General features: G+C 43.2%; 49 non-coding genes across 49 annotated transcripts; all 49 read left to right on the forward strand.

The window, feature by feature from the left end:
• Window positions 1–356: 356 nt before the first annotated feature.
• On the forward strand, window positions 357–428 carry trnad-guc (transfer RNA aspartic acid (anticodon GUC)). The gene has a single exon. It is a non-coding gene; the product is annotated as a tRNA-Asp (tRNA).
• A 119-nt stretch (window positions 429–547) lies between these two features.
• Window positions 548–618, forward strand: trnag-gcc (transfer RNA glycine (anticodon GCC)). The gene has a single exon. It is a non-coding gene; the product is annotated as a tRNA-Gly (tRNA).
• A 552-nt stretch (window positions 619–1,170) lies between these two features.
• trnad-guc (transfer RNA aspartic acid (anticodon GUC)) lies at window positions 1,171–1,242 on the forward strand. The gene has a single exon. It is a non-coding gene; the product is annotated as a tRNA-Asp (tRNA).
• Window positions 1,243–1,361: 119 nt separating this feature from the next.
• trnag-gcc (transfer RNA glycine (anticodon GCC)) lies at window positions 1,362–1,432 on the forward strand. Its single transcript has one exon. It is a non-coding gene; the product is annotated as a tRNA-Gly (tRNA).
• Window positions 1,433–1,984: 552 nt separating this feature from the next.
• Window positions 1,985–2,056, forward strand: trnad-guc (transfer RNA aspartic acid (anticodon GUC)). The gene has a single exon. It is a non-coding gene; the product is annotated as a tRNA-Asp (tRNA).
• Window positions 2,057–2,175: 119 nt separating this feature from the next.
• trnag-gcc (transfer RNA glycine (anticodon GCC)) lies at window positions 2,176–2,246 on the forward strand. The gene has a single exon. It is a non-coding gene; the product is annotated as a tRNA-Gly (tRNA).
• A 552-nt stretch (window positions 2,247–2,798) lies between these two features.
• Window positions 2,799–2,870, forward strand: trnad-guc (transfer RNA aspartic acid (anticodon GUC)). Its single transcript has one exon. It is a non-coding gene; the product is annotated as a tRNA-Asp (tRNA).
• A 119-nt stretch (window positions 2,871–2,989) lies between these two features.
• trnag-gcc (transfer RNA glycine (anticodon GCC)) lies at window positions 2,990–3,060 on the forward strand. Its single transcript has one exon. It is a non-coding gene; the product is annotated as a tRNA-Gly (tRNA).
• Window positions 3,061–3,612: 552 nt separating this feature from the next.
• Window positions 3,613–3,684, forward strand: trnad-guc (transfer RNA aspartic acid (anticodon GUC)). Its single transcript has one exon. It is a non-coding gene; the product is annotated as a tRNA-Asp (tRNA).
• Window positions 3,685–3,803: 119 nt separating this feature from the next.
• On the forward strand, window positions 3,804–3,874 carry trnag-gcc (transfer RNA glycine (anticodon GCC)). Its single transcript has one exon. It is a non-coding gene; the product is annotated as a tRNA-Gly (tRNA).
• A 552-nt stretch (window positions 3,875–4,426) lies between these two features.
• Window positions 4,427–4,498, forward strand: trnad-guc (transfer RNA aspartic acid (anticodon GUC)). Its single transcript has one exon. It is a non-coding gene; the product is annotated as a tRNA-Asp (tRNA).
• Window positions 4,499–4,617: 119 nt separating this feature from the next.
• Window positions 4,618–4,688, forward strand: trnag-gcc (transfer RNA glycine (anticodon GCC)). The gene has a single exon. It is a non-coding gene; the product is annotated as a tRNA-Gly (tRNA).
• A 552-nt stretch (window positions 4,689–5,240) lies between these two features.
• Window positions 5,241–5,312, forward strand: trnad-guc (transfer RNA aspartic acid (anticodon GUC)). The gene has a single exon. It is a non-coding gene; the product is annotated as a tRNA-Asp (tRNA).
• Window positions 5,313–5,431: 119 nt separating this feature from the next.
• On the forward strand, window positions 5,432–5,502 carry trnag-gcc (transfer RNA glycine (anticodon GCC)). The gene has a single exon. It is a non-coding gene; the product is annotated as a tRNA-Gly (tRNA).
• Window positions 5,503–6,245: 743 nt separating this feature from the next.
• Window positions 6,246–6,316, forward strand: trnag-gcc (transfer RNA glycine (anticodon GCC)). The gene has a single exon. It is a non-coding gene; the product is annotated as a tRNA-Gly (tRNA).
• A 552-nt stretch (window positions 6,317–6,868) lies between these two features.
• On the forward strand, window positions 6,869–6,940 carry trnad-guc (transfer RNA aspartic acid (anticodon GUC)). The gene has a single exon. It is a non-coding gene; the product is annotated as a tRNA-Asp (tRNA).
• Window positions 6,941–7,059: 119 nt separating this feature from the next.
• On the forward strand, window positions 7,060–7,130 carry trnag-gcc (transfer RNA glycine (anticodon GCC)). Its single transcript has one exon. It is a non-coding gene; the product is annotated as a tRNA-Gly (tRNA).
• A 552-nt stretch (window positions 7,131–7,682) lies between these two features.
• Window positions 7,683–7,754, forward strand: trnad-guc (transfer RNA aspartic acid (anticodon GUC)). Its single transcript has one exon. It is a non-coding gene; the product is annotated as a tRNA-Asp (tRNA).
• Window positions 7,755–7,873: 119 nt separating this feature from the next.
• Window positions 7,874–7,944, forward strand: trnag-gcc (transfer RNA glycine (anticodon GCC)). Its single transcript has one exon. It is a non-coding gene; the product is annotated as a tRNA-Gly (tRNA).
• A 552-nt stretch (window positions 7,945–8,496) lies between these two features.
• Window positions 8,497–8,568, forward strand: trnad-guc (transfer RNA aspartic acid (anticodon GUC)). The gene has a single exon. It is a non-coding gene; the product is annotated as a tRNA-Asp (tRNA).
• Window positions 8,569–8,687: 119 nt separating this feature from the next.
• trnag-gcc (transfer RNA glycine (anticodon GCC)) lies at window positions 8,688–8,758 on the forward strand. The gene has a single exon. It is a non-coding gene; the product is annotated as a tRNA-Gly (tRNA).
• A 552-nt stretch (window positions 8,759–9,310) lies between these two features.
• On the forward strand, window positions 9,311–9,382 carry trnad-guc (transfer RNA aspartic acid (anticodon GUC)). The gene has a single exon. It is a non-coding gene; the product is annotated as a tRNA-Asp (tRNA).
• A 119-nt stretch (window positions 9,383–9,501) lies between these two features.
• trnag-gcc (transfer RNA glycine (anticodon GCC)) lies at window positions 9,502–9,572 on the forward strand. Its single transcript has one exon. It is a non-coding gene; the product is annotated as a tRNA-Gly (tRNA).
• Window positions 9,573–10,124: 552 nt separating this feature from the next.
• trnad-guc (transfer RNA aspartic acid (anticodon GUC)) lies at window positions 10,125–10,196 on the forward strand. Its single transcript has one exon. It is a non-coding gene; the product is annotated as a tRNA-Asp (tRNA).
• Window positions 10,197–10,315: 119 nt separating this feature from the next.
• On the forward strand, window positions 10,316–10,386 carry trnag-gcc (transfer RNA glycine (anticodon GCC)). The gene has a single exon. It is a non-coding gene; the product is annotated as a tRNA-Gly (tRNA).
• A 552-nt stretch (window positions 10,387–10,938) lies between these two features.
• Window positions 10,939–11,010, forward strand: trnad-guc (transfer RNA aspartic acid (anticodon GUC)). The gene has a single exon. It is a non-coding gene; the product is annotated as a tRNA-Asp (tRNA).
• Window positions 11,011–11,129: 119 nt separating this feature from the next.
• trnag-gcc (transfer RNA glycine (anticodon GCC)) lies at window positions 11,130–11,200 on the forward strand. Its single transcript has one exon. It is a non-coding gene; the product is annotated as a tRNA-Gly (tRNA).
• Window positions 11,201–11,752: 552 nt separating this feature from the next.
• trnad-guc (transfer RNA aspartic acid (anticodon GUC)) lies at window positions 11,753–11,824 on the forward strand. Its single transcript has one exon. It is a non-coding gene; the product is annotated as a tRNA-Asp (tRNA).
• A 119-nt stretch (window positions 11,825–11,943) lies between these two features.
• trnag-gcc (transfer RNA glycine (anticodon GCC)) lies at window positions 11,944–12,014 on the forward strand. The gene has a single exon. It is a non-coding gene; the product is annotated as a tRNA-Gly (tRNA).
• Window positions 12,015–12,566: 552 nt separating this feature from the next.
• On the forward strand, window positions 12,567–12,638 carry trnad-guc (transfer RNA aspartic acid (anticodon GUC)). Its single transcript has one exon. It is a non-coding gene; the product is annotated as a tRNA-Asp (tRNA).
• A 119-nt stretch (window positions 12,639–12,757) lies between these two features.
• Window positions 12,758–12,828, forward strand: trnag-gcc (transfer RNA glycine (anticodon GCC)). Its single transcript has one exon. It is a non-coding gene; the product is annotated as a tRNA-Gly (tRNA).
• Window positions 12,829–13,571: 743 nt separating this feature from the next.
• Window positions 13,572–13,642, forward strand: trnag-gcc (transfer RNA glycine (anticodon GCC)). The gene has a single exon. It is a non-coding gene; the product is annotated as a tRNA-Gly (tRNA).
• A 1,585-nt stretch (window positions 13,643–15,227) lies between these two features.
• trnad-guc (transfer RNA aspartic acid (anticodon GUC)) lies at window positions 15,228–15,299 on the forward strand. The gene has a single exon. It is a non-coding gene; the product is annotated as a tRNA-Asp (tRNA).
• Window positions 15,300–15,418: 119 nt separating this feature from the next.
• trnag-gcc (transfer RNA glycine (anticodon GCC)) lies at window positions 15,419–15,489 on the forward strand. The gene has a single exon. It is a non-coding gene; the product is annotated as a tRNA-Gly (tRNA).
• A 1,585-nt stretch (window positions 15,490–17,074) lies between these two features.
• On the forward strand, window positions 17,075–17,146 carry trnad-guc (transfer RNA aspartic acid (anticodon GUC)). The gene has a single exon. It is a non-coding gene; the product is annotated as a tRNA-Asp (tRNA).
• Window positions 17,147–17,265: 119 nt separating this feature from the next.
• trnag-gcc (transfer RNA glycine (anticodon GCC)) lies at window positions 17,266–17,336 on the forward strand. Its single transcript has one exon. It is a non-coding gene; the product is annotated as a tRNA-Gly (tRNA).
• Window positions 17,337–18,921: 1,585 nt separating this feature from the next.
• trnad-guc (transfer RNA aspartic acid (anticodon GUC)) lies at window positions 18,922–18,993 on the forward strand. The gene has a single exon. It is a non-coding gene; the product is annotated as a tRNA-Asp (tRNA).
• Window positions 18,994–19,112: 119 nt separating this feature from the next.
• Window positions 19,113–19,183, forward strand: trnag-gcc (transfer RNA glycine (anticodon GCC)). Its single transcript has one exon. It is a non-coding gene; the product is annotated as a tRNA-Gly (tRNA).
• A 552-nt stretch (window positions 19,184–19,735) lies between these two features.
• On the forward strand, window positions 19,736–19,807 carry trnad-guc (transfer RNA aspartic acid (anticodon GUC)). Its single transcript has one exon. It is a non-coding gene; the product is annotated as a tRNA-Asp (tRNA).
• A 119-nt stretch (window positions 19,808–19,926) lies between these two features.
• On the forward strand, window positions 19,927–19,997 carry trnag-gcc (transfer RNA glycine (anticodon GCC)). Its single transcript has one exon. It is a non-coding gene; the product is annotated as a tRNA-Gly (tRNA).
• A 743-nt stretch (window positions 19,998–20,740) lies between these two features.
• Window positions 20,741–20,811, forward strand: trnag-gcc (transfer RNA glycine (anticodon GCC)). The gene has a single exon. It is a non-coding gene; the product is annotated as a tRNA-Gly (tRNA).
• A 1,585-nt stretch (window positions 20,812–22,396) lies between these two features.
• trnad-guc (transfer RNA aspartic acid (anticodon GUC)) lies at window positions 22,397–22,468 on the forward strand. Its single transcript has one exon. It is a non-coding gene; the product is annotated as a tRNA-Asp (tRNA).
• A 119-nt stretch (window positions 22,469–22,587) lies between these two features.
• Window positions 22,588–22,658, forward strand: trnag-gcc (transfer RNA glycine (anticodon GCC)). Its single transcript has one exon. It is a non-coding gene; the product is annotated as a tRNA-Gly (tRNA).
• A 552-nt stretch (window positions 22,659–23,210) lies between these two features.
• trnad-guc (transfer RNA aspartic acid (anticodon GUC)) lies at window positions 23,211–23,282 on the forward strand. The gene has a single exon. It is a non-coding gene; the product is annotated as a tRNA-Asp (tRNA).
• Window positions 23,283–23,401: 119 nt separating this feature from the next.
• On the forward strand, window positions 23,402–23,472 carry trnag-gcc (transfer RNA glycine (anticodon GCC)). The gene has a single exon. It is a non-coding gene; the product is annotated as a tRNA-Gly (tRNA).
• Window positions 23,473–25,057: 1,585 nt separating this feature from the next.
• trnad-guc (transfer RNA aspartic acid (anticodon GUC)) lies at window positions 25,058–25,129 on the forward strand. Its single transcript has one exon. It is a non-coding gene; the product is annotated as a tRNA-Asp (tRNA).
• Window positions 25,130–25,248: 119 nt separating this feature from the next.
• Window positions 25,249–25,319, forward strand: trnag-gcc (transfer RNA glycine (anticodon GCC)). The gene has a single exon. It is a non-coding gene; the product is annotated as a tRNA-Gly (tRNA).
• A 552-nt stretch (window positions 25,320–25,871) lies between these two features.
• On the forward strand, window positions 25,872–25,943 carry trnad-guc (transfer RNA aspartic acid (anticodon GUC)). Its single transcript has one exon. It is a non-coding gene; the product is annotated as a tRNA-Asp (tRNA).
• A 119-nt stretch (window positions 25,944–26,062) lies between these two features.
• On the forward strand, window positions 26,063–26,133 carry trnag-gcc (transfer RNA glycine (anticodon GCC)). Its single transcript has one exon. It is a non-coding gene; the product is annotated as a tRNA-Gly (tRNA).
• The last annotated feature ends 504 nt before the right edge of the window (window positions 26,134–26,637 follow it).

A 26,637-nucleotide genomic window follows, 5' to 3' on the forward strand; every position in this document is an offset into this window, starting at 1 on the left:
CCAGTGTGTGAGGTGATTTACTTTGTGCAAGGCTTTAGTTGTTAAATGGGAAGCGAATATCCAACAAGTCAGTGACAACTGTGTTGAGTTTGGCCTTTGTGACTATGTCCTGGGATTTTCCACACACACCTCTCCTTCTAACTACTATTATGTGGCTTGTGAGCGGTATAGAGCAAAATCGACTACATGTACGTGTCCGTGAGGGTCTCAGCTTTCCATAGATGTGTCATAGTAGTCTCTAGCTCTAACCATTCAGTCTCTACAGATGTTTTTGTTGGAAGGGTTAACACCCAACTCTCCAAATTTAGGGATAGTATCCAATGCTCCACATTTTTTCAAAGAACCAACCCACCTGCTCCTCGTTAGTATAGTGGTGAGTATCCCCGCCTGTCACGCGGGAGACCGGGGTTCAATTCCCCGACGGGGAGGGAAAGACTGATTTTATTAGGGTGTACAATGTCACTGAGCCCACAAAGCGGGAAATATGCTTAGAATTAAAGATTTTTGATACGATATCTAGCCGTGGGGTTTTTTTCAGCATTGCAAGGCATTGGTTGTTCAGTGGTAGAATTCTCGCCTGCCACGCGGGAGGCCCGGGTTCGATTCCCGGCCAATGCAGGAACTTTTGAACAAGTCATTTTGACAAGTATGCAATCCCGTGAGGAAGAAATCTCTTTTGAGATTGCCAGGTCGACAGCAATCTCTGGTCATGGTAGAATTCTCAACTGACTCTTGAAAAGTCTGAGTTTGGGTTCACTTACCGTTTGGACATTTATGCATTCTCAGTAGACTTTTGTGAATCCATTGTAGATTTCCAGTGTGTGAGGTGATTTACTTTGTGCAAGGCTTTAGTTGTTAAATGGGAAGCGAATATCCAACAAGTCAGTGACAACTGTGTTGAGTTTGGCCTTTGTGACTATGTCCTGGGATTTTCCACACACACCTCTCCTTCTAACTACTATTATGTGGCTTGTGAGCGGTATAGAGCAAAATCGACTACATGTACGTGTCCGTGAGGGTCTCAGCTTTCCATAGATGTGTCATAGTAGTCTCTAGCTCTAACCATTCAGTCTCTACAGATGTTTTTGTTGGAAGGGTTAACACCCAACTCTCCAAATTTAGGGATAGTATCCAATGCTCCACATTTTTTCAAAGAACCAACCCACCTGCTCCTCGTTAGTATAGTGGTGAGTATCCCCGCCTGTCACGCGGGAGACCGGGGTTCAATTCCCCGACGGGGAGGGAAAGACTGATTTTATTAGGGTGTACAATGTCACTGAGCCCACAAAGCGGGAAATATGCTTAGAATTAAAGATTTTTGATACGATATCTAGCCGTGGGGTTTTTTTCAGCATTGCAAGGCATTGGTTGTTCAGTGGTAGAATTCTCGCCTGCCACGCGGGAGGCCCGGGTTCGATTCCCGGCCAATGCAGGAACTTTTGAACAAGTCATTTTGACAAGTATGCAACCCCGTGAGGAAGAAATCTCTTTTGAGATTGCCAGGTCGACAGCAATCTCTGGTCATGGTAGAATTCTCAACTGACTCTTGAAAAGTCTGAGTTTGGGCTCACTTACCGTTTGGACATTTATGCATTCTCAGTAGACTTTTGTGAATCCATTGTAGATTTCCAGTGTGTGAGGTGATTTACTTTGTGCAAGGCTTTAGTTGTTAAATGGGAAGCGAATATCCAACAAGTCAGTGACAACTGTGTTGAGTTTGGCCTTTGTGACTATGTCCTGGGATTTTCCACACACACCTCTCCTTCTAACTACTATTATGTGGCTTGTGAGCGGTATAGAGCAAAATCGACTACATGTACGTGTCCATGAGGGTCTCAGCTTTCCATAGATGTGTCATAGTAGTCTCTAGCTCTAACCATTCAGTCTCTACAGATGTTTTTGTTGGAAGGGTTAACACCCAACTCTCCAAATTTAGGGATAGTATCCAATGCTCCACATTTTTTCAAAGAACCAACCCACCTGCTCCTCGTTAGTATAGTGGTGAGTATCCCCGCCTGTCACGCGGGAGACCGGGGTTCAATTCCCCGACGGGGAGGGAAAGACTGATTTTATTAGGGTGTACAATGTCACTGAGCCCACAAAGCGGGAAATATGCTTAGAATTAAAGATTTTTGATACGATATCTAGCCGTGGGGTTTTTTTCAGCATTGCAAGGCATTGGTTGTTCAGTGGTAGAATTCTCGCCTGCCACGCGGGAGGCCCGGGTTCGATTCCCGGCCAATGCAGGAACTTTTGAACAAGTCATTTTGACAAGTATGCAATCCCGTGAGGAAGAAATCTCTTTTGAGATTGCCAGGTCGACAGCAATCTCTGGTCATGGTAGAATTCTCAACTGACTCTTGAAAAGTCTGAGTTTGGGTTCACTTACCGTTTGGACATTTATGCATTCTCAGTAGACTTTTGTGAATCCATTGTAGATTTCCAGTGTGTGAGGTGATTTACTTTGTGCAAGGCTTTAGTTGTTAAATGGGAAGCGAATATCCAACAAGTCAGTGACAACTGTGTTGAGTTTGGCCTTTGTGACTATGTCCTGGGATTTTCCACACACACCTCTCCTTCTAACTACTATTATGTGGCTTGTGAGCGGTATAGAGCAAAATCGACTACATGTACGTGTCCATGAGGGTCTCAGCTTTCCATAGATGTGTCATAGTAGTCTCTAGCTCTAACCATTCAGTCTCTACAGATGTTTTTGTTGGAAGGGTTAACACCCAACTCTCCAAATTTAGGGATAGTATCCAATGCTCCACATTTTTTCAAAGAACCAACCCACCTGCTCCTCGTTAGTATAGTGGTGAGTATCCCCGCCTGTCACGCGGGAGACCGGGGTTCAATTCCCCGACGGGGAGGGAAAGACTGATTTTATTAGGGTGTACAATGTCACTGAGCCCACAAAGCGGGAAATATGCTTAGAATTAAAGATTTTTGATACGATATCTAGCCGTGGGGTTTTTTTCAGCATTGCAAGGCATTGGTTGTTCAGTGGTAGAATTCTCGCCTGCCACGCGGGAGGCCCGGGTTCGATTCCCGGCCAATGCAGGAACTTTTGAACAAGTCATTTTGACAAGTATGCAATCCCGTGAGGAAGAAATCTCTTTTGAGATTGCCAGGTCGACAGCAATCTCTGGTCATGGTAGAATTCTCAACTGACTCTTGAAAAGTCTGAGTTTGGGTTCACTTACCGTTTGGACATTTATGCATTCTCAGTAGTCTTTTGTGAATCCATTGTAGATTTCCAGTGTGTGAGGTGATTTACTTTGTGCAAGGCTTTAGTTGTTAAATGGGAAACCAATATCCAACAAGTCAGTGACAACTGTGTTGAGTTTGGCCTTTGTGACTATGTCCTGGGATTTTCCACACACACCTCTCCTTCTAACTACTATTATGTGGCTTGTGAGCGGTATAGAGCAAAATCGACTACATGTACGTGTCCGTGAGGGTCTCAGCTTTCCATAGATGTGTCATAGTAGTCTCTAGCTCTAACCATTCAGTCTCTACAGATGTTTTTGTTGGAAGGGTTAACACCCAACTCTCCAAATTTAGGGATAGTATCCAATGCTCCACATTTTTTCAAAGAACCAACCCACCTGCTCCTCGTTAGTATAGTGGTGAGTATCCCCGCCTGTCACGCGGGAGACCGGGGTTCAATTCCCCGACGGGGAGGGAAAGACTGATTTTATTAGGGTGTACAATGTCACTGAGCCCACAAAGCGGGAAATATGCTTAGAATTAAAGATTTTTGATACGATATCTAGCCGTGGGGTTTTTTTCAGCATTGCAAGGCATTGGTTGTTCAGTGGTAGAATTCTCGCCTGCCACGCGGGAGGCCCGGGTTCGATTCCCGGCCAATGCAGGAACTTTTGAACAAGTCATTTTGACAAGTATGCAACCCCGTGAGGAAGAAATCTCTTTTGAGATTGCCAGGTCGACAGCAATCTCTGGTCATGGTAGAATTCTCAACTGACTCTTGAAAAGTCTGAGTTTGGGCTCACTTACCGTTGGGACATTTATGCATTCTCAGTAGACTTTTGTGAATCCATTGTAGATTTCCAGTGTGTGAGGTGATTTACTTTGTGCAAGGCTTTAGTTGTTAAATGGGAAGCGAATATCCAACAAGTCAGTGACAACTGTGTTGAGTTTGGCCTTTGTGACTATGTCCTGGGATTTTCCACACACACCTCTCCTTCTAACTACTATTATGTGGCTTGTGAGCGGTATAGAGCAAAATCGACTACATGTACGTGTCCATGAGGGTCTCAGCTTTCCATAGATGTGTCATAGTAGTCTCTAGCTCTAACCATTCAGTCTCTACAGATGTTTTTGTTGGAAGGGTTAACACCCAACTCTCCAAATTTAGGGATAGTATCCAATGCTCCACATTTTTTCAAAGAACCAACCCACCTGCTCCTCGTTAGTATAGTGGTGAGTATCCCCGCCTGTCACGCGGGAGACCGGGGTTCAATTCCCCGACGGGGAGGGAAAGACTGATTTTATTAGGGTGTACAATGTCACTGAGCCCACAAAGCGGGAAATATGCTTAGAATTAAAGATTTTTGATACGATATCTAGCCGTGGGGTTTTTTTCAGCATTGCAAGGCATTGGTTGTTCAGTGGTAGAATTCTCGCCTGCCACGCGGGAGGCCCGGGTTCGATTCCCGGCCAATGCAGGAACTTTTGAACAAGTCATTTTGACAAGTATGCAATCCCGTGAGGAAGAAATCTCTTTTGAGATTGCCAGGTCGACAGCAATCTCTGGTCATGGTAGAATTCTCAACTGACTCTTGAAAAGTCTGAGTTTGGGTTCACTTACCGTTTGGACATTTATGCATTCTCAGTAGTCTTTTGTGAATCCATTGTAGATTTCCAGTGTGTGAGGTGATTTACTTTGTGCAAGGCTTTAGTTGTTAAATGGGAAACCAATATCCAACAAGTCAGTGACAACTGTGTTGAGTTTGGCCTTTGTGACTATGTCCTGGGATTTTCCACACACACCTCTCCTTCTAACTACTATTATGTGGCTTGTGAGCGGTATAGAGCAAAATCGACTACATGTACGTGTCCGTGAGGGTCTCAGCTTTCCATAGATGTGTCATAGTAGTCTCTAGCTCTAACCATTCAGTCTCTACAGATGTTTTTGTTGGAAGGGTTAACACCCAACTCTCCAAATTTAGGGATAGTATCCAATGCTCCACATTTTTTCAAAGAACCAACCCACCTGCTCCTCGTTAGTATAGTGGTGAGTATCCCCGCCTGTCACGCGGGAGACCGGGGTTCAATTCCCCGACGGGGAGGGAAAGACTGATTTTATTAGGGTGTACAATGTCACTGAGCCCACAAAGCGGGAAATATGCTTAGAATTAAAGATTTTTGATACGATATCTAGCCGTGGGGTTTTTTTCAGCATTGCAAGGCATTGGTTGTTCAGTGGTAGAATTCTCGCCTGCCACGCGGGAGGCCCGGGTTCGATTCCCGGCCAATGCAGGAACTTTTGAACAAGTCATTTTGACAAGTATGCAATCCCGTGAGGAAGAAATCTCTTTTGAGATTGCCAGGTCGACAGCAATCTCTGGTCATGGTAGAATTCTCAACTGACTCTTGAAAAGTCTGAGTTTGGGTTCACTTACCGTTTGGACATTTATGCATTCTCAGTAGACTTTTGTGAATCCATTGTAGATTTCCAGTGTGTGAGGTGATTTACTTTGTGCAAGGCTTTAGTTGTTAAATGGGAAGCGAATATCCAACAAGTCAGTGACAACTGTGTTGAGTTTGGCCTTTGTGACTATGTCCTGGGATTTTCCACACACACCTCTCCTTCTAACTACTATTATGTGGCTTGTGAGCGGTATAGAGCAAAATCGACTACATGTACGTGTCCATGAGGGTCTCAGCTTTCCATAGATGTGTCATAGTAGTCTCTAGCTCTAACCATTCAGTCTCTACAGATGTTTTTGTTGGAAGGGTTAACACCCAACTCTCCAAATTTAGGGATAGTATCCAATGCTCCACATTTTTTCAAAGAACCAACCCACCTGCTCCTTGTTAGTATAGTGGTGAGTATCCCCGCCTGTCACGCGGGAGACCGGGGTTCAATTCCCCGACGGGGAGGGAAAGACTGATTTTATTAGGGTGTACAATGTCACTGAGCCCACAAAGCGGGAAATATGCTTAGAATTAAAGATTTTTGATACGATATCTAGCCGTGGGTTTTTTTTCAGCATTGCAAGGCATTGGTTGTTCAGTGGTAGAATTCTCGCCTGCCACGCGGGAGGCCCGGGTTCGATTCCCGGCCAATGCAGGAACTTTTGAACAAGTCATTTTGACAAGTATGCAATCCCGTGAGGAAGAAATCTCTTTTGAGATTGCCAGGTCGACAGCAATCTCTGGTCATGGTAGAATTCTCAACTGACTCTTGAAAAGTCTGAGTTTGGGTTCACTTACCGTTTGGACATTTATGCATTCTCAGTAGACTTTTGTGAATCCATTGTAGATTTCCAGTGTGTGAGGTGATTTACTTTGTGCAAGGCTTTAGTTGTTAAATGGGAAGCGAATATCCAACAAGTCAGTGACAACTGTGTTGAGTTTGGCCTTTGTGACTATGTCCTGGGATTTTCCACACACACCTCTCCTTCTAACTACTATTATGTGGCTTGTGAGCGGTATAGAGCAAAATCGACTACATGTACGTGTCCATGAGGGTCTCAGCTTTCCATAGATGTGTCATAGTAGTCTCTAGCTCTAACCATTCAGTCTCTACAGATGTTTTTGTTGGAAGGGTTAACACCCAACTCTCCAAATTTAGGGATAGTATCCAATGCTCCACATTTTTTCAAAGAACCAACCCACCTGCTCCTCGTTAGTATAGTGGTGAGTATCCCCGCCTGTCACGCGGGAGACCGGGGTTCAATTCCCCGACGGGGAGGGAAAGCCTGATTTTATTAGGGTGTACAATGTCACTGAGCCCACAAAGCGGGAAATATGCTTAGAATTAAAGATTTTTGATACGATATCTAGCCGTGGGGTTTTTTTCAGCATTGCAAGGCATTGGTTGTTCAGTGGTAGAATTCTCGCCTGCCACGCGGGAGGCCCGGGTTCGATTCCCGGCCAATGCAGGAACTTTTGAACAAGTCATTTTGACAAGTATGCAATCCCGTGAGGAAGAAATCTCTTTTGAGATTGCCAGGTCGACAGCAATCTCTGGTCATGGTAGAATTCTCAACTGACTCTTGAAAAGTCTGAGTTTGGGTTCACTTACCGTTTGGACATTTATGCATTCTCAGTAGTCTTTTGTGAATCCATTGTAGATTTCCAGTGTGTGAGGTGATTTACTTTGTGCAAGGCTTTAGTTGTTAAATGGGAAACCAATATCCAACAAGTCAGTGACAACTGTGTTGAGTTTGGCCTTTGTGACTATGTCCTGGGATTTTCCACACACACCTCTCCTTCTAACTACTATTATGTGGCTTGTGAGCGGTATAGAGCAAAATCGACTACATGTACGTGTCCGTGAGGGTCTCAGCTTTCCATAGATGTGTCATAGTAGTCTCTAGCTCTAACCATTCAGTCTCTACAGATGTTTTTGTTGGAAGGGTTAACACCCAACTCTCCAAATTTAGGGATAGTATCCAATGCTCCACATTTTTTCAAAGAACCAACCCACCTGCTCCTCGTTAGTATAGTGGTGAGTATCCCCGCCTGTCACGCGGGAGACCGGGGTTCAATTCCCCGACGGGGAGGGAAAGACTGATTTTATTAGGGTGTACAATGTCACTGAGCCCACAAAGCGGGAAATATGCTTAGAATTAAAGATTTTTGATACGATATCTAGCCGTGGGGTTTTTTTCAGCATTGCAAGGCATTGGTTGTTCAGTGGTAGAATTCTCGCCTGCCACGCGGGAGGCCCGGGTTCGATTCCCGGCCAATGCAGGAACTTTTGAACAAGTCATTTTGACAAGTATGCAACCCCGTGAGGAAGAAATCTCTTTTGAGATTGCCAGGTCGACAGCAATCTCTGGTCATGGTAGAATTCTCAACTGACTCTTGAAAAGTCTGAGTTTGGGCTCACTTACCGTTGGGACATTTATGCATTCTCAGTAGACTTTTGTGAATCCATTGTAGATTTCCAGTGTGTGAGGTGATTTACTTTGTGCAAGGCTTTAGTTGTTAAATGGGAAGCGAATATCCAACAAGTCAGTGACAACTGTGTTGAGTTTGGCCTTTGTGACTATGTCCTGGGATTTTCCACACACACCTCTCCTTCTAACTACTATTATGTGGCTTGTGAGCGGTATAGAGCAAAATCGACTACATGTACGTGTCCATGAGGGTCTCAGCTTTCCATAGATGTGTCATAGTAGTCTCTAGCTCTAACCATTCAGTCTCTACAGATGTTTTTGTTGGAAGGGTTAACACCCAACTCTCCAAATTTAGGGATAGTATCCAATGCTCCACATTTTTTCAAAGAACCAACCCACCTGCTCCTCGTTAGTATAGTGGTGAGTATCCCCGCCTGTCACGCGGGAGACCGGGGTTCAATTCCCCGACGGGGAGGGAAAGACTGATTTTATTAGGGTGTACAATGTCACTGAGCCCACAAAGCGGGAAATATGCTTAGAATTAAAGATTTTTGATACGATATCTAGCCGTGGGGTTTTTTTCAGCATTGCAAGGCATTGGTTGTTCAGTGGTAGAATTCTCGCCTGCCACGCGGGAGGCCCGGGTTCGATTCCCGGCCAATGCAGGAACTTTTGAACAAGTCATTTTGACAAGTATGCAATCCCGTGAGGAAGAAATCTCTTTTGAGATTGCCAGGTCGACAGCAATCTCTGGTCATGGTAGAATTCTCAACTGACTCTTGAAAAGTCTGAGTTTGGGTTCACTTACCGTTTGGACATTTATGCATTCTCAGTAGTCTTTTGTGAATCCATTGTAGATTTCCAGTGTGTGAGGTGATTTACTTTGTGCAAGGCTTTAGTTGTTAAATGGGAAACCAATATCCAACAAGTCAGTGACAACTGTGTTGAGTTTGGCCTTTGTGACTATGTCCTGGGATTTTCCACACACACCTCTCCTTCTAACTACTATTATGTGGCTTGTGAGCGGTATAGAGCAAAATCGACTACATGTACGTGTCCGTGAGGGTCTCAGCTTTCCATAGATGTGTCATAGTAGTCTCTAGCTCTAACCATTCAGTCTCTACAGATGTTTTTGTTGGAAGGGTTAACACCCAACTCTCCAAATTTAGGGATAGTATCCAATGCTCCACATTTTTTCAAAGAACCAACCCACCTGCTCCTCGTTAGTATAGTGGTGAGTATCCCCGCCTGTCACGCGGGAGACCGGGGTTCAATTCCCCGACGGGGAGGGAAAGACTGATTTTATTAGGGTGTACAATGTCACTGAGCCCACAAAGCGGGAAATATGCTTAGAATTAAAGATTTTTGATACGATATCTAGCCGTGGGGTTTTTTTCAGCATTGCAAGGCATTGGTTGTTCAGTGGTAGAATTCTCGCCTGCCACGCGGGAGGCCCGGGTTCGATTCCCGGCCAATGCAGGAACTTTTGAACAAGTCATTTTGACAAGTATGCAATCCCGTGAGGAAGAAATCTCTTTTGAGATTGCCAGGTCGACAGCAATCTCTGGTCATGGTAGAATTCTCAACTGACTCTTGAAAAGTCTGAGTTTGGGTTCACTTACCGTTTGGACATTTATGCATTCTCAGTAGACTTTTGTGAATCCATTGTAGATTTCCAGTGTGTGAGGTGATTTACTTTGTGCAAGGCTTTAGTTGTTAAATGGGAAGCGAATATCCAACAAGTCAGTGACAACTGTGTTGAGTTTGGCCTTTGTGACTATGTCCTGGGATTTTCCACACACACCTCTCCTTCTAACTACTATTATGTGGCTTGTGAGCGGTATAGAGCAAAATCGACTACATGTACGTGTCCATGAGGGTCTCAGCTTTCCATAGATGTGTCATAGTAGTCTCTAGCTCTAACCATTCAGTCTCTACAGATGTTTTTGTTGGAAGGGTTAACACCCAACTCTCCAAATTTAGGGATAGTATCCAATGCTCCACATTTTTTCAAAGAACCAACCCACCTGCTCCTCGTTAGTATAGTGGTGAGTATCCCCGCCTGTCACGCGGGAGACCGGGGTTCAATTCCCCGACGGGGAGGGAAAGACTGATTTTATTAGGGTGTACAATGTCACTGAGCCCACAAAGCGGGAAATATGCTTAGAATTAAAGATTTTTGATACGATATCTAGCCGTGGGGTTTTTTTCAGCATTGCAAGGCATTGGTTGTTCAGTGGTAGAATTCTCGCCTGCCACGCGGGAGGCCCGGGTTCGATTCCCGGCCAATGCAGGAACTTTTGAACAAGTCATTTTGACAAGTATGCAATCCCGTGAGGAAGAAATCTCTTTTGAGATTGCCAGGTCGACAGCAATCTCTGGTCATGGTAGAATTCTCAACTGACTCTTGAAAAGTCTGAGTTTGGGTTCACTTACCGTTTGGACATTTATGCATTCTCAGTAGTCTTTTGTGAATCCATTGTAGATTTCCAGTGTGTGAGGTGATTTACTTTGTGCAAGGCTTTAGTTGTTAAATGGGAAACCAATATCCAACAAGTCAGTGACAACTGTGTTGAGTTTGGCCTTTGTGACTATGTCCTGGGATTTTCCACACACACCTCTCCTTCTAACTACTATTATGTGGCTTGTGAGCGGTATAGAGCAAAATCGACTACATGTACGTGTCCGTGAGGGTCTCAGCTTTCCATAGATGTGTCATAGTAGTCTCTAGCTCTAACCATTCAGTCTCTACAGATGTTTTTGTTGGAAGGGTTAACACCCAACTCTCCAAATTTAGGGATAGTATCCAATGCTCCACATTTTTTCAAAGAACCAACCCACCTGCTCCTCGTTAGTATAGTGGTGAGTATCCCCGCCTGTCACGCGGGAGACCGGGGTTCAATTCCCCGACGGGGAGGGAAAGACTGATTTTATTAGGGTGTACAATGTCACTGAGCCCACAAAGCGGGAAATATGCTTAGAATTAAAGATTTTTGATACGATATCTAGCCGTGGGGTTTTTTTCAGCATTGCAAGGCATTGGTTGTTCAGTGGTAGAATTCTCGCCTGCCACGCGGGAGGCCCGGGTTCGATTCCCGGCCAATGCAGGAACTTTTGAACAAGTCATTTTGACAAGTATGCAATCCCGTGAGGAAGAAATCTCTTTTGAGATTGCCAGGTCGACAGCAATCTCTGGTCATGGTAGAATTCTCAACTGACTCTTGAAAAGTCTGAGTTTGGGTTCACTTACCGTTTGGACATTTATGCATTCTCAGTAGACTTTTGTGAATCCATTGTAGATTTCCAGTGTGTGAGGTGATTTACTTTGTGCAAGGCTTTAGTTGTTAAATGGGAAGCGAATATCCAACAAGTCAGTGACAACTGTGTTGAGTTTGGCCTTTGTGACTATGTCCTGGGATTTTCCACACACACCTCTCCTTCTAACTACTATTATGTGGCTTGTGAGCGGTATAGAGCAAAATCGACTACATGTACGTGTCCATGAGGGTCTCAGCTTTCCATAGATGTGTCATAGTAGTCTCTAGCTCTAACCATTCAGTCTCTACAGATGTTTTTGTTGGAAGGGTTAACACCCAACTCTCCAAATTTAGGGATAGTATCCAATGCTCCACATTTTTTCAAAGAACCAACCCACCTGCTCCTCGTTAGTATAGTGGTGAGTATCCCCGCCTGTCACGCGGGAGACCGGGGTTCAATTCCCCGACGGGGAGGGAAAGACTGATTTTATTAGGGTGTACAATGTCACTGAGCCCACAAAGCGGGAAATATGCTTAGAATTAAAGATTTTTGATACGATATCTAGCCGTGGGGTTTTTTTCAGCATTGCAAGGCATTGGTTGTTCAGTGGTAGAATTCTCGCCTGCCACGCGGGAGGCCCGGGTTCGATTCCCGGCCAATGCAGGAACTTTTGAACAAGTCATTTTGACAAGTATGCAACCCCGTGAGGAAGAAATCTCTTTTGAGATTGCCAGGTCGACAGCAATCTCTGGTCATGGTAGAATTCTCAACTGACTCTTGAAAAGTCTGAGTTTGGGCTCACTTACCGTTGGGACATTTATGCATTCTCAGTAGACTTTTGTGAATCCATTGTAGATTTCCAGTGTGTGAGGTGATTTACTTTGTGCAAGGCTTTAGTTGTTAAATGGGAAGCGAATATCCAACAAGTCAGTGACAACTGTGTTGAGTTTGGCCTTTGTGACTATGTCCTGGGATTTTCCACACACACCTCTCCTTCTAACTACTATTATGTGGCTTGTGAGCGGTATAGAGCAAAATCGACTACATGTACGTGTCCATGAGGGTCTCAGCTTTCCATAGATGTGTCATAGTAGTCTCTAGCTCTAACCATTCAGTCTCTACAGATGTTTTTGTTGGAAGGGTTAACACCCAACTCTCCAAATTTAGGGATAGTATCCAATGCTCCACATTTTTTCAAAGAACCAACCCACCTGCTCCTCGTTAGTATAGTGGTGAGTATCCCCGCCTGTCACGCGGGAGACCGGGGTTCAATTCCCCGACGGGGAGGGAAAGACTGATTTTATTAGGGTGTACAATGTCACTGAGCCCACAAAGCGGGAAATATGCTTAGAATTAAAGATTTTTGATACGATATCTAGCCGTGGGGTTTTTTTCAGCATTGCAAGGCATTGGTTGTTCAGTGGTAGAATTCTCGCCTGCCACGCGGGAGGCCCGGGTTCGATTCCCGGCCAATGCAGGAACTTTTGAACAAGTCATTTTGACAAGTATGCAATCCCGTGAGGAAGAAATCTCTTTTGAGATTGCCAGGTCGACAGCAATCTCTGGTCATGGTAGAATTCTCAACTGACTCTTGAAAAGTCTGAGTTTGGGTTCACTTACCGTTTGGACATTTATGCATTCTCAGTAGTCTTTTGTGAATCCATTGTAGATTTCCAGTGTGTGAGGTGATTTACTTTGTGCAAGGCTTTAGTTGTTAAATGGGAAGCGAATATCCAACAAGTCAGTGACAACTGTGTTGAGTTTGGCCTTTGTGACTATGTCCTGGGATTTTCCACACACACCTCTCCTTCTAACTACTATTATGTGGCTTGTGAGCGGTATAGAGCAAAACCGACTACATGTACGTGTCCATGAGGGTCTCAGCTTTCCATAGATGTGTCATAGTAGTCTCTAGCTCTAACCATTCAGTCTCTACAGATGTTTTTGTTGGAAGGGTTAACACCCAACTCTCCTAATTTAGGGTTAGTATCCAATGCTCCACATTTTTTCAAACAACCAACCCACCTGCTCCTTGTTAGTATAGTGGTGAGTATCCCCGCCTGTCACGCGGGAGACCGGGGTTCAATTCCCCGACGGGGAGGGAAAGACTGATTTTATTAGGGTGTACAATGTCACTGAGCCCACAAAGCGGGAAATATGCTTAGAATTAAAGATTTTTGATACGATATCTAGCCGTGGGGTTTTTTTCAGCATTGCAAGGCATTGGTTGTTCAGTGGTAGAATTCTCGCCTGCCACGCGGGAGGCCCGGGTTCGATTCCCGGCCAATGCAGGAACTTTTGAACAAGTCATTTTGACAAGTATGCAACCCCGTGAGGAAGAAATCTCTTTTGAGATTGCCAGGTCGACAGCAATCTCTGGTCATGGTAGAATTCTCAACTGACTCTTGAAAAGTCTGAGTTTGGGCTCACTTACCGTTTGGACATTTATGCATTCTCAGTAGACTTTTGTGAATCCATTGTAGATTTCCAGTGTGTGAGGTGATTTACTTTGTGCAAGGCTTTAGTTGTTAAATGGGAAACGAATATCCAACAAGTCAGTGACAACTGTCTTGAGTTTGGCCTTTGTGACTATGTCCTGGGATTTTCCACACACACCTCTCCTTCTAACTACTATTATGTGGCTTGTGAGCGGTATAGAGCAAAATCGACTACATGTACGTGTCCGTGAGGGTCTCAGCTTTCCATAGATGTGTCATAGTAGTCTCTAGCTCTAACCATTCAGTCTCTACAGATGTTTTTGTTGGAAGGGTTAACACCCAACTCTCCAAATTTAGGGATAGTATCCAATGCTCCACATTTTTTCAAAGAACCAACCCACTTGCTCCTCGTTAGTATAGTGGTGAGTATCCCCGCCTGTCACGCGGGAGACGCGGGAGACATGTTTGAACGAACGGAAATATATTTTTTCCCCTCGTTCATGACGAGAAGTCCGGCTGGCTTACATCATGTGCTAACGAGACGGAGATTTTTGGACATAAATGATGAGCTTTTTTGAACAAAACTACATTCGTTATGGACCTGTGATACCTGGAAGTGACATCTGATGAAGAGAATCAAAGGTAATGGATTATTTACATAGTATTTTCGATTTTATATCTCCCCAACATGACGTCTAGTCTGTATCGCAACGCGTATTTTTCTGGGCACAGTGCTCAGATTATTGCAAAGTGTGATTTCCCAGTAAGGTTATTTTTAAATCTGGCAAGTTGATTGCGTTCAAAAGATGTAAATCTATAATTCTTTAAATGACAATATAATATTTTACCAATGTTTTCTAATTTTAATTATTTAATTTGTGACGCTGACTTGACTGCCGGTTATTGGAGGGAAACGATTTCCTCAACATCAATGCCATAGTAAAACGCTGTTTTTGGATATAAATATCAACTTGATAGAACTAAAAATGCATGCATTGTCTAACATAATGTCCTAGGAGTGTCATCTGATGGAGATTGTAAAAGGTTAGTGTATCATTTTAGCTGGTTTTATGGTTTTGGTGACCCTGTCTTTGACTTGACAAAACATTACACACAACTCTTGTAAATGTACTGTCCTAACATACTCTAAATTTATGCTTTCGCCGTAAAACCTTTTTGAAATCGTAAAACGTGGTTAGATTAAGGAGATGTTTATCTTTCAAATGGTGTAACATAGTTGTATTTTTGAAAAATTTGAATTTTGACATTTATTTGGATTCAAATTTGCCGCTCTTGAAATGCACCTGCTGTTGATGGAGTGCACCACGGGTGGCACGCTAGCGTCCCACCTAGCCCCAAGAGGTTTTAACACCCAACTCTCCAAATTTAGGGATAGTATCCAATGCTCCACATTTTTTCAAAGAACCAACCCACCTGCTCCTCGTTAGTATAGTGGTGAGTATCCCCGCCTGTCACGCGGGAGACCGGGGTTCAATTCCCCGACGGGGAGGGAAAGACTGATTTTATTAGGGTGTACAATGTCACTGAGACCACAAAGCGGGAAATATGCTTAGAATTAAAGATTTTTGATACGATATCTAGCCGTGGGGTTTTTTTCAGCATTGCAAGGCATTGGTTGTTCAGTGGTAGAATTCTCGCCTGCCACGCGGGAGGCCCGGGTTCGATTCCCGGCCAATGCAGGAACTTTTGAACAAGTCATTTTGACAAGTATGCAACCCCGTGAGGAAGAAATCTCTTTTGAGATTGCCAGGTCGACAGCAATCTCTGGTCATGGTAGAATTCTCAACTGACTCTTGAAAAGTCTGAGTTTGGGCTCACTTACCGTTTGGACATTTATGCATTCTCAGTAGACTTTTGTGAATACATTGTAGATTTCCAGTGTGTGAGGTGATTTACTTTGTGCAAGGCTTTAGTTGTTAAATGGGAAACGAATATCCAACAAGTCAGTGACAACTGTCTTGAGTTTGGCCTTTGTGACTATGTCCTGGGATTTTACACACACACCTCTCCTTCTAACTACTATTATGTGGCTTGTGAGCGGTATAGAGCAAAATCGACTACATGTACGTGTCCGTGAGGGTCTCAGCTTTCCATAGATGTGTCATAGTAGTCTCTAGCTCTAACCATTCAGTCTCTACAGATGTTTTTGTTGGAAGGCTTAACACCCAACTCTCCAAATTTAGGGATAGTATCCAATGCTCCACATTTTTTCAAAGAACCAACCCACCTGCTCCTCGTTAGTATAGTGGTGAGTATCCCCGCCTGTCACGCGGGAGACGCGGGAGACATGTTTGAACGAACGGAAATATATTTTTTCCCCTCGTTCATGACGAGAAGTCCGGCTGGCTTACATCATGTGCTAACGAGACGGAGATTTTTGGACATAAATGATGAGCTTTTTTGAACAAAACTACATTCGTTATGGACCTGTGATACCTGGAAGTGACATCTGATGAAGAGAATCAAAGGTAATGGATTATTTACATAGTATTTTCGATTTTATATCTCCCCAACATGACGTCTAGTCTGTATCGCAACGCGTATTTTTCTGGGCACAGTGCTCAGATTATTGCAAAGTGTGATTTCCCAGTAAGGTTATTTTTAAATCTGGCAAGTTGATTGCGTTCAAAAGATGTAAATCTATAATTCTTTAAATGACAATATAATATTTTACCAATGTTTTCTAATTTTAATTATTTAATTTGTGACGCTGACTTGACTGCCGGTTATTGGAGGGAAACGATTTCCTCAACATCAATGCCATAGTAAAACGCTGTTTTTGGATATAAATATCAACTTGATAGAACTAAAAATGCATGCATTGTCTAACATAATGTCCTAGGAGTGTCATCTGATGGAGATTGTAAAAGGTTAGTGTATCATTTTAGCTGGTTTTATGGTTTTGGTGACCCTGTCTTTGACTTGACAAAACATTACACACAACTCTTGTAAATGTACTGTCCTAACATACTCTAAATTTATGCTTTCGCCGTAAAACCTTTTTGAAATCGTAAAACGTGGTTAGATTAAGGAGATGTTTATCTTTCAAATGGTGTAACATAGTTGTATTTTTGAAAAATTTGAATTTTGACATTTATTTGGATTCAAATTTGCCGCTCTTGAAATGCACCTGCTGTTGATGGAGTGCACCACGGGTGGCACGCTAGCGTCCCACCTAGCCCCAAGAGGTTTTAACACCCAACTCTCCAAATTTAGGGATAGTATCCAATGCTCCACATTTTTTCAAAGAACCAACCCACCTGCTCCTCGTTAGTATAGTGGTGAGTATCCCCGCCTGTCACGCGGGAGACCGGGGTTCAATTCCCCGACGGGGAGGGAAAGACTGATTTTATTAGGGTGTACAATGTCACTGAGACCACAAAGCGGGAAATATGCTTAGAATTAAAGATTTTTGATACGATATCTAGCCGTGGGGTTTTTTTCAGCATTGCAAGGCATTGGTTGTTCAGTGGTAGAATTCTCGCCTGCCACGCGGGAGGCCCGGGTTCGATTCCCGGCCAATGCAGGAACTTTTGAACAAGTCATTTTGACAAGTATGCAACCCCGTGAGGAAGAAATCTCTTTTGAGATTGCCAGGTCGACAGCAATCTCTGGTCATGGTAGAATTCTCAACTGACTCTTGAAAAGTCTGAGTTTGGGCTCACTTACCGTTTGGACATTTATGCATTCTCAGTAGACTTTTGTGAATACATTGTAGATTTCCAGTGTGTGAGGTGATTTACTTTGTGCAAGGCTTTAGTTGTTAAATGGGAAACGAATATCCAACAAGTCAGTGACAACTGTCTTGAGTTTGGCCTTTGTGACTATGTCCTGGGATTTTACACACACACCTCTCCTTCTAACTACTATTATGTGGCTTGTGAGCGGTATAGAGCAAAATCGACTACATGTACGTGTCCGTGAGGGTCTCAGCTTTCCATAGATGTGTCATAGTAGTCTCTAGCTCTAACCATTCAGTCTCTACAGATGTTTTTGTTGGAAGGCTTAACACCCAACTCTCCAAATTTAGGGATAGTATCCAATGCTCCACATTTTTTCAAAGAACCAACCCACCTGCTCCTCGTTAGTATAGTGGTGAGTATCCCCGCCTGTCACGCGGGAGACGCGGGAGACATGTTTGAACGAACGGAAATATATTTTTTCCCCTCGTTCATGACGAGAAGTCCGGCTGGCTTACATCATGTGCTAACGAGACGGAGATTTTTGGACATAAATGATGAGCTTTTTTGAACAAAACTACATTCGTTATGGACCTGTGATACCTGGAAGTGACATCTGATGAAGAGAATCAAAGGTAATGGATTATTTACATAGTATTTTCGATTTTATATCTCCCCAACATGACGTCTAGTCTGTATCGCAACGCGTATTTTTCTGGGCACAGTGCTCAGATTATTGCAAAGTGTGATTTCCCAGTAAGGTTATTTTTAAATCTGGCAAGTTGATTGCGTTCAAAAGATGTAAATCTATAATTCTTTAAATGACAATATAATATTTTACCAATGTTTTCTAATTTTAATTATTTAATTTGTGACGCTGACTTGACTGCCGGTTATTGGAGGGAAACGATTTCCTCAACATCAATGCCATAGTAAAACGCTGTTTTTGGATATAAATATCAACTTGATAGAACTAAAAATGCATGCATTGTCTAACATAATGTCCTAGGAGTGTCATCTGATGGAGATTGTAAAAGGTTAGTGTATCATTTTAGCTGGTTTTATGGTTTTGGTGACCCTGTCTTTGACTTGACAAAACATTACACACAACTCTTGTAAATGTACTGTCCTAACATACTCTAAATTTATGCTTTCGCCGTAAAACCTTTTTGAAATCGTAAAACGTGGTTAGATTAAGGAGATGTTTATCTTTCAAATGGTGTAACATAGTTGTATTTTTGAAAAATTTGAATTTTGACATTTATTTGGATTCAAATTTGCCGCTCTTGAAATGCACCTGCTGTTGATGGAGTGCACCACGGGTGGCACGCTAGCGTCCCACCTAGCCCCAAGAGGTTTTAACACCCAACTCTCCAAATTTAGGGATAGTATCCAATGCTCCACATTTTTTCAAAGAACCAACCCACCTGCTCCTCGTTAGTATAGTGGTGAGTATCCCCGCCTGTCACGCGGGAGACCGGGGTTCAATTCCCCGACGGGGAGGGAAAGACTGATTTTATTAGGGTGTACAATGTCACTGAGCCCACAAAGCGGGAAATATGCTTAGAATTAAAGATTTTTGATACGATATCTAGCCGTGGGGTTTTTTTCAGCATTGCAAGGCATTGGTTGTTCAGTGGTAGAATTCTCGCCTGCCACGCGGGAGGCCCGGGTTCGATTCCCGGCCAATGCAGGAACTTTTGAACAAGTCATTTTGACAAGTATGCAACCCCGTGAGGAAGAAATCTCTTTTGAGATTGCCAGGTCGACAGCAATCTCTGGTCATGGTAGAATTCTCAACTGACTCTTGAAAAGTCTGAGTTTGGGCTCACTTACCGTTTGGACATTTATGCATTCTCAGTAGACTTTTGTGAATACATTGTAGATTTCCAGTGTGTGAGGTGATTTACTTTGTGCAAGGCTTTAGTTGTTAAATGGGAAACGAATATCCAACAAGTCAGTGACAACTGTCTTGAGTTTGGCCTTTGTGACTATGTCCTGGGATTTTACACACACACCTCTCCTTCTAACTACTATTATGTGGCTTGTGAGCGGTATAGAGCAAAATCGACTACATGTACGTGTCCGTGAGGGTCTCAGCTTTCCATAGATGTGTCATAGTAGTCTCTAGCTCTAACCATTCAGTCTCTACAGATGTTTTTGTTGGAAGGGTTAACACCCAACTCTCCAAATTTAGGGATAGTATCCAATGCTCCACATTTTTTCAAAGAACCAACCCACCTGCTCCTCGTTAGTATAGTGGTGAGTATCCCCGCCTGTCACGCGGGAGACCGGGGTTCAATTCCCCGACGGGGAGGGAAAGACTGATTTTATTAGGGTGTACAATGTCACTGAGCCCACAAAGCGGGAAATATGCTTAGAATTAAAGATTTTTGATACGATATCTAGCCGTGGGGTTTTTTTCAGCATTGCAAGGCATTGGTTGTTCAGTGGTAGAATTCTCGCCTGCCACGCGGGAGGCCCGGGTTCGATTCCCGGCCAATGCAGGAACTTTTGAACAAGTCATTTTGACAAGTATGCAATCCCGTGAGGAAGAAATCTCTTTTGAGATTGCCAGGTCGACAGCAATCTCTGGTCATGGTAGAATTCTCAACTGACTCTTGAAAAGTCTGAGTTTGGGTTCACTTACCGTTTGGACATTTATGCATTCTCAGTAGTCTTTTGTGAATCCATTGTAGATTTCCAGTGTGTGAGGTGATTTACTTTGTGCAAGGCTTTAGTTGTTAAATGGGAAGCGAATATCCAACAAGTCAGTGACAACTGTGTTGAGTTTGGCCTTTGTGACTATGTCCTGGGATTTTCCACACACACCTCTCCTTCTAACTACTATTATGTGGCTTGTGAGCGGTATAGAGCAAAACCGACTACATGTACGTGTCCATGAGGGTCTCAGCTTTCCATAGATGTGTCATAGTAGTCTCTAGCTCTAACCATTCAGTCTCTACAGATGTTTTTGTTGGAAGGGTTAACACCCAACTCTCCTAATTTAGGGTTAGTATCCAATGCTCCACATTTTTTCAAACAACCAACCCACCTGCTCCTTGTTAGTATAGTGGTGAGTATCCCCGCCTGTCACGCGGGAGACCGGGGTTCAATTCCCCGACGGGGAGGGAAAGACTGATTTTATTAGGGTGTACAATGTCACTGAGCCCACAAAGCGGGAAATATGCTTAGAATTAAAGATTTTTGATACGATATCTAGCCGTGGGGTTTTTTTCAGCATTGCAAGGCATTGGTTGTTCAGTGGTAGAATTCTCGCCTGCCACGCGGGAGGCCCGGGTTCGATTCCCGGCCAATGCAGGAACTTTTGAACAAGTCATTTTGACAAGTATGCAACCCCGTGAGGAAGAAATCTCTTTTGAGATTGCCAGGTCGACAGCAATCTCTGGTCATGGTAGAATTCTCAACTGACTCTTGAAAAGTCTGAGTTTGGGCTCACTTACCGTTTGGACATTTATGCATTCTCAGTAGACTTTTGTGAATCCATTGTAGATTTCCAGTGTGTGAGGTGATTTACTTTGTGCAAGGCTTTAGTTGTTAAATGGGAAACGAATATCCAACAAGTCAGTGACAACTGTCTTGAGTTTGGCCTTTGTGACTATGTCCTGGGATTTTCCACACACACCTCTCCTTCTAACTACTATTATGTGGCTTGTGAGCGGTATAGAGCAAAATCGACTACATGTACGTGTCCGTGAGGGTCTCAGCTTTCCATAGATGTGTCATAGTAGTCTCTAGCTCTAACCATTCAGTCTCTACAGATGTTTTTGTTGGAAGGGTTAACACCCAACTCTCCAAATTTAGGGATAGTATCCAATGCTCCACATTTTTTCAAAGAACCAACCCACTTGCTCCTCGTTAGTATAGTGGTGAGTATCCCCGCCTGTCACGCGGGAGACGCGGGAGACATGTTTGAACGAACGGAAATATATTTTTTCCCCTCGTTCATGACGAGAAGTCCGGCTGGCTTACATCATGTGCTAACGAGACGGAGATTTTTGGACATAAATGATGAGCTTTTTTGAACAAAACTACATTCGTTATGGACCTGTGATACCTGGAAGTGACATCTGATGAAGAGAATCAAAGGTAATGGATTATTTACATAGTATTTTCGATTTTATATCTCCCCAACATGACGTCTAGTCTGTATCGCAACGCGTATTTTTCTGGGCACAGTGCTCAGATTATTGCAAAGTGTGATTTCCCAGTAAGGTTATTTTTAAATCTGGCAAGTTGATTGCGTTCAAAAGATGTAAATCTATAATTCTTTAAATGACAATATAATATTTTACCAATGTTTTCTAATTTTAATTATTTAATTTGTGACGCTGACTTGACTGCCGGTTATTGGAGGGAAACGATTTCCTCAACATCAATGCCATAGTAAAACGCTGTTTTTGGATATAAATATCAACTTGATAGAACTAAAAATGCATGCATTGTCTAACATAATGTCCTAGGAGTGTCATCTGATGGAGATTGTAAAAGGTTAGTGTATCATTTTAGCTGGTTTTATGGTTTTGGTGACCCTGTCTTTGACTTGACAAAACATTACACACAACTCTTGTAAATGTACTGTCCTAACATACTCTAAATTTATGCTTTCGCCGTAAAACCTTTTTGAAATCGTAAAACGTGGTTAGATTAAGGAGATGTTTATCTTTCAAATGGTGTAACATAGTTGTATTTTTGAAAAATTTGAATTTTGACATTTATTTGGATTCAAATTTGCCGCTCTTGAAATGCACCTGCTGTTGATGGAGTGCACCACGGGTGGCACGCTAGCGTCCCACCTAGCCCCAAGAGGTTTTAACACCCAACTCTCCAAATTTAGGGATAGTATCCAATGCTCCACATTTTTTCAAAGAACCAACCCACCTGCTCCTCGTTAGTATAGTGGTGAGTATCCCCGCCTGTCACGCGGGAGACCGGGGTTCAATTCCCCGACGGGGAGGGAAAGACTGATTTTATTAGGGTGTACAATGTCACTGAGACCACAAAGCGGGAAATATGCTTAGAATTAAAGATTTTTGATACGATATCTAGCCGTGGGGTTTTTTTCAGCATTGCAAGGCATTGGTTGTTCAGTGGTAGAATTCTCGCCTGCCACGCGGGAGGCCCGGGTTCGATTCCCGGCCAATGCAGGAACTTTTGAACAAGTCATTTTGACAAGTATGCAACCCCGTGAGGAAGAAATCTCTTTTGAGATTGCCAGGTCGACAGCAATCTCTGGTCATGGTAGAATTCTCAACTGACTCTTGAAAAGTCTGAGTTTGGGCTCACTTACCGTTTGGACATTTATGCATTCTCAGTAGACTTTTGTGAATACATTGTAGATTTCCAGTGTGTGAGGTGATTTACTTTGTGCAAGGCTTTAGTTGTTAAATGGGAAACGAATATCCAACAAGTCAGTGACAACTGTCTTGAGTTTGGCCTTTGTGACTATGTCCTGGGATTTTACACACACACCTCTCCTTCTAACTACTATTATGTGGCTTGTGAGCGGTATAGAGCAAAATCGACTACATGTACGTGTCCGTGAGGGTCTCAGCTTTCCATAGATGTGTCATAGTAGTCTCTAGCTCTAACCATTCAGTCTCTACAGATGTTTTTGTTGGAAGGCTTAACACCCAACTCTCCAAATTTAGGGATAGTATCCAATGCTCCACATTTTTTCAAAGAACCAACCCACCTGCTCCTCGTTAGTATAGTGGTGAGTATCCCCGCCTGTCACGCGGGAGACCGGGGTTCAATTCCCCGACGGGGAGGGAAAGACTGATTTTATTAGGGTGTACAATGTCACTGAGCCCACAAAGCGGGAAATATGCTTAGAATTAAAGATTTTTGATACGATATCTAGCCGTGGGGTTTTTTTCATCATTGCAAGGCATTGGTTGTTCAGTGGTAGAATTCTCGCCTGCCACGCGGGAGGCCCGGGTTCGATTCCCGGCCAATGCAGGAACTTTTGAACAAGTCATTTTGACAAGTATGCAACCCCGTGAGGAAGAAATCTCTTTTGAGATTGCCAGGTCGACAACAATCTCTGGTCATGGTAGAATTCTCAACTGACTCTTGAAAAGTCTGAGTTTGGGCTCACTTACCGTTTGGACATTTATGCATTCTCAGTAGACTTTTGTGAATCCATTGTAGATTTCCAGTGTGTGAGGTGATTTACTTTGTGCAAGGCTTTAGTTGTTAAATGGGAAACGAATATCCAACAAGTCAGTGACAACTGTCTTGAGTTTGGCCTTTGTGACTATGTCCTGGGATTTTCCACACACACCTCTCCTTCTAACTACTATTATGTGGCTTGTGAGCGGTATAGAGCAAAATCGACTACATGTACGTGTCCGTGAGGGTCTCAGCTTTCCATAGATGTGTCATAGTAGTCTCTAGCTCTAACCATTCAGTCTCTACAGATGTTTTTGTTGGAAGGGTTAACACCCAACTCTCCAAATTTAGGGATAGTATCCAATGCTCCACATTTTTTCAAAGAACCAACCCACTTGCTCCTCGTTAGTATAGTGGTGAGTATCCCCGCCTGTCACGCGGGAGACGCGGGAGACATGTTTGAACGAACGGAAATATATTTTTTCCCCTCGTTCATGACGAGAAGTCCGGCTGGCTTACATCATGTGCTAACGAGACGGAGATTTTTGGACATAAATGATGAGCTTTTTTGAACAAAACTACATTCGTTATGGACCTGTGATACCTGGAAGTGACATCTGATGAAGAGAATCAAAGGTAATGGATTATTTACATAGTATTTTCGATTTTATATCTCCCCAACATGACGTCTAGTCTGTATCGCAACGCGTATTTTTCTGGGCACAGTGCTCAGATTATTGCAAAGTGTGATTTCCCAGTAAGGTTATTTTTAAATCTGGCAAGTTGATTGCGTTCAAAAGATGTAAATCTATAATTCTTTAAATGACAATATAATATTTTACCAATGTTTTCTAATTTTAATTATTTAATTTGTGACGCTGACTTGACTGCCGGTTATTGGAGGGAAACGATTTCCTCAACATCAATGCCATAGTAAAACGCTGTTTTTGGATATAAATATCAACTTGATAGAACTAAAAATGCATGCATTGTCTAACATAATGTCCTAGGAGTGTCATCTGATGGAGATTGTAAAAGGTTAGTGTATCATTTTAGCTGGTTTTATGGTTTTGGTGACCCTGTCTTTGACTTGACAAAACATTACACACAACTCTTGTAAATGTACTGTCCTAACATACTCTAAATTTATGCTTTCGCCGTAAAACCTTTTTGAAATCGTAAAACGTGGTTAGATTAAGGAGATGTTTATCTTTCAAATGGTGTAACATAGTTGTATTTTTGAAAAATTTGAATTTTGACATTTATTTGGATTCAAATTTGCCGCTCTTGAAATGCACCTGCTGTTGATGGAGTGCACCACGGGTGGCACGCTAGCGTCCCACCTAGCCCCAAGAGGTTTTAACACCCAACTCTCCAAATTTAGGGATAGTATCCAATGCTCCACATTTTTTCAAAGAACCAACCCACCTGCTCCTCGTTAGTATAGTGGTGAGTATCCCCGCCTGTCACGCGGGAGACCGGGGTTCAATTCCCCGACGGGGAGGGAAAGACTGATTTTATTAGGGTGTACAATGTCACTGAGCCCACAAAGCGGGAAATATGCTTAGAATTAAAGATTTTTGATACGATATCTAGCCGTGGGTTTTTTTTCAGCATTGCAAGGCATTGGTTGTTCAGTGGTAGAATTCTCGCCTGCCACGCGGGAGGCCCGGGTTCGATTCCCGGCCAATGCAGGAACTTTTGAACAAGTCATTTTGACAAGTATGCAACCCCGTGAGGAAGAAATCTCTTTTGAGATTGCCAGGTCGACAGCAATCTCTGGTCATGGTAGAATTCTCAACTGACTCTTGAAAAGTCTGAGTTTGGGCTCACTTACCGTTTGGACATTTATGCATTCTCAGTAGACTTTTGTGAATACATTGTAGATTTCCAGTGTGTGAGGTGATTTACTTTGTGCAAGGCTTTAGTTGTTAAATGGGAAACGAATATCCAACAAGTCAGTGACAACTGTCTTGAGTTTGGCCTTTGTGACTATGTCCTGGGATTTTACACACACACCTCTCCTTCTAACTACTATTATGTGGCTTGTGAGCGGTATAGAGCAAAATCGACTACATGTACGTGTCCGTGAGGGTCTCAGCTTTCCATAGATGTGTCATAGTAGTCTCTAGCTCTAACCATTCAGTCTCTACAGATGTTTTTGTTGGAAGGCTTAACACCCAACTCTCCAAATTTAGGGATAGTATCCAATGCTCCACATTTTTTCAAAGAACCAACCCACCTGCTCCTCGTTAGTATAGTGGTGAGTATCCCCGCCTGTCACGCGGGAGACCGGGGTTCAATTCCCCGACGGGGAGGGAAAGACTGATTTTATTAGGGTGTACAATGTCACTGAGCCCACAAAGCGGGAAATATGCTTAGAATTAAAGATTTTTGATACGATATCTAGCCGTGGGTTTTTTTTCATCATTGCAAGGCATTGGTTGTTCAGTGGTAGAATTCTCGCCTGCCACGCGGGAGGCCCGGGTTCGATTCCCGGCCAATGCAGGAACTTTTGAACAAGTCATTTTGACAAGTATGCAACCCCGTGAGGAAGAAATCTCTTTTGAGATTGCCAGGTCGACAACAATCTCTGGTCATGGTAGAATTCTCAACTGACTCTTGAAAAGTCTGAGTTTGGGCACACTTACCGTTTGGACATTTATGCATTCTCAGTAGACTTTTGTGAATCCATTGTAGATTTCCAGTGTGTGAGGTGATTTACTTTGTGCAAGGCTTTAGTTGTTAAATGGGAAACGAATATCCAACAAGTCAGTGACAACTGTCTTGAGTTTGGCCTTTGTGACTATGTCCTGGGATTTTCCACACACACCTCTCCTTCTAACTACTATTATGTGGCTTGTGAGCGGTATAGAGCAAAATCGACTACATGTACGTGTCCGTGAGGGTCTCAGCTTTCCATAGATGTGTCATAGTAGTCTCTAGCTCTAACCATTCAGTCTCTACAGATGTTTTTGTTGGAAGGGTTAACACCCAACTCTCCAAATTTAG

Source organism: Salmo salar, chromosome 23 (assembly GCF_965601325.2).
Source record: "Salmo salar chromosome 23, fSalSal1, whole genome shotgun sequence".
In the NCBI taxonomy this organism is placed as follows: domain Eukaryota; kingdom Metazoa; phylum Chordata; class Actinopteri; order Salmoniformes; family Salmonidae; genus Salmo; species Salmo salar.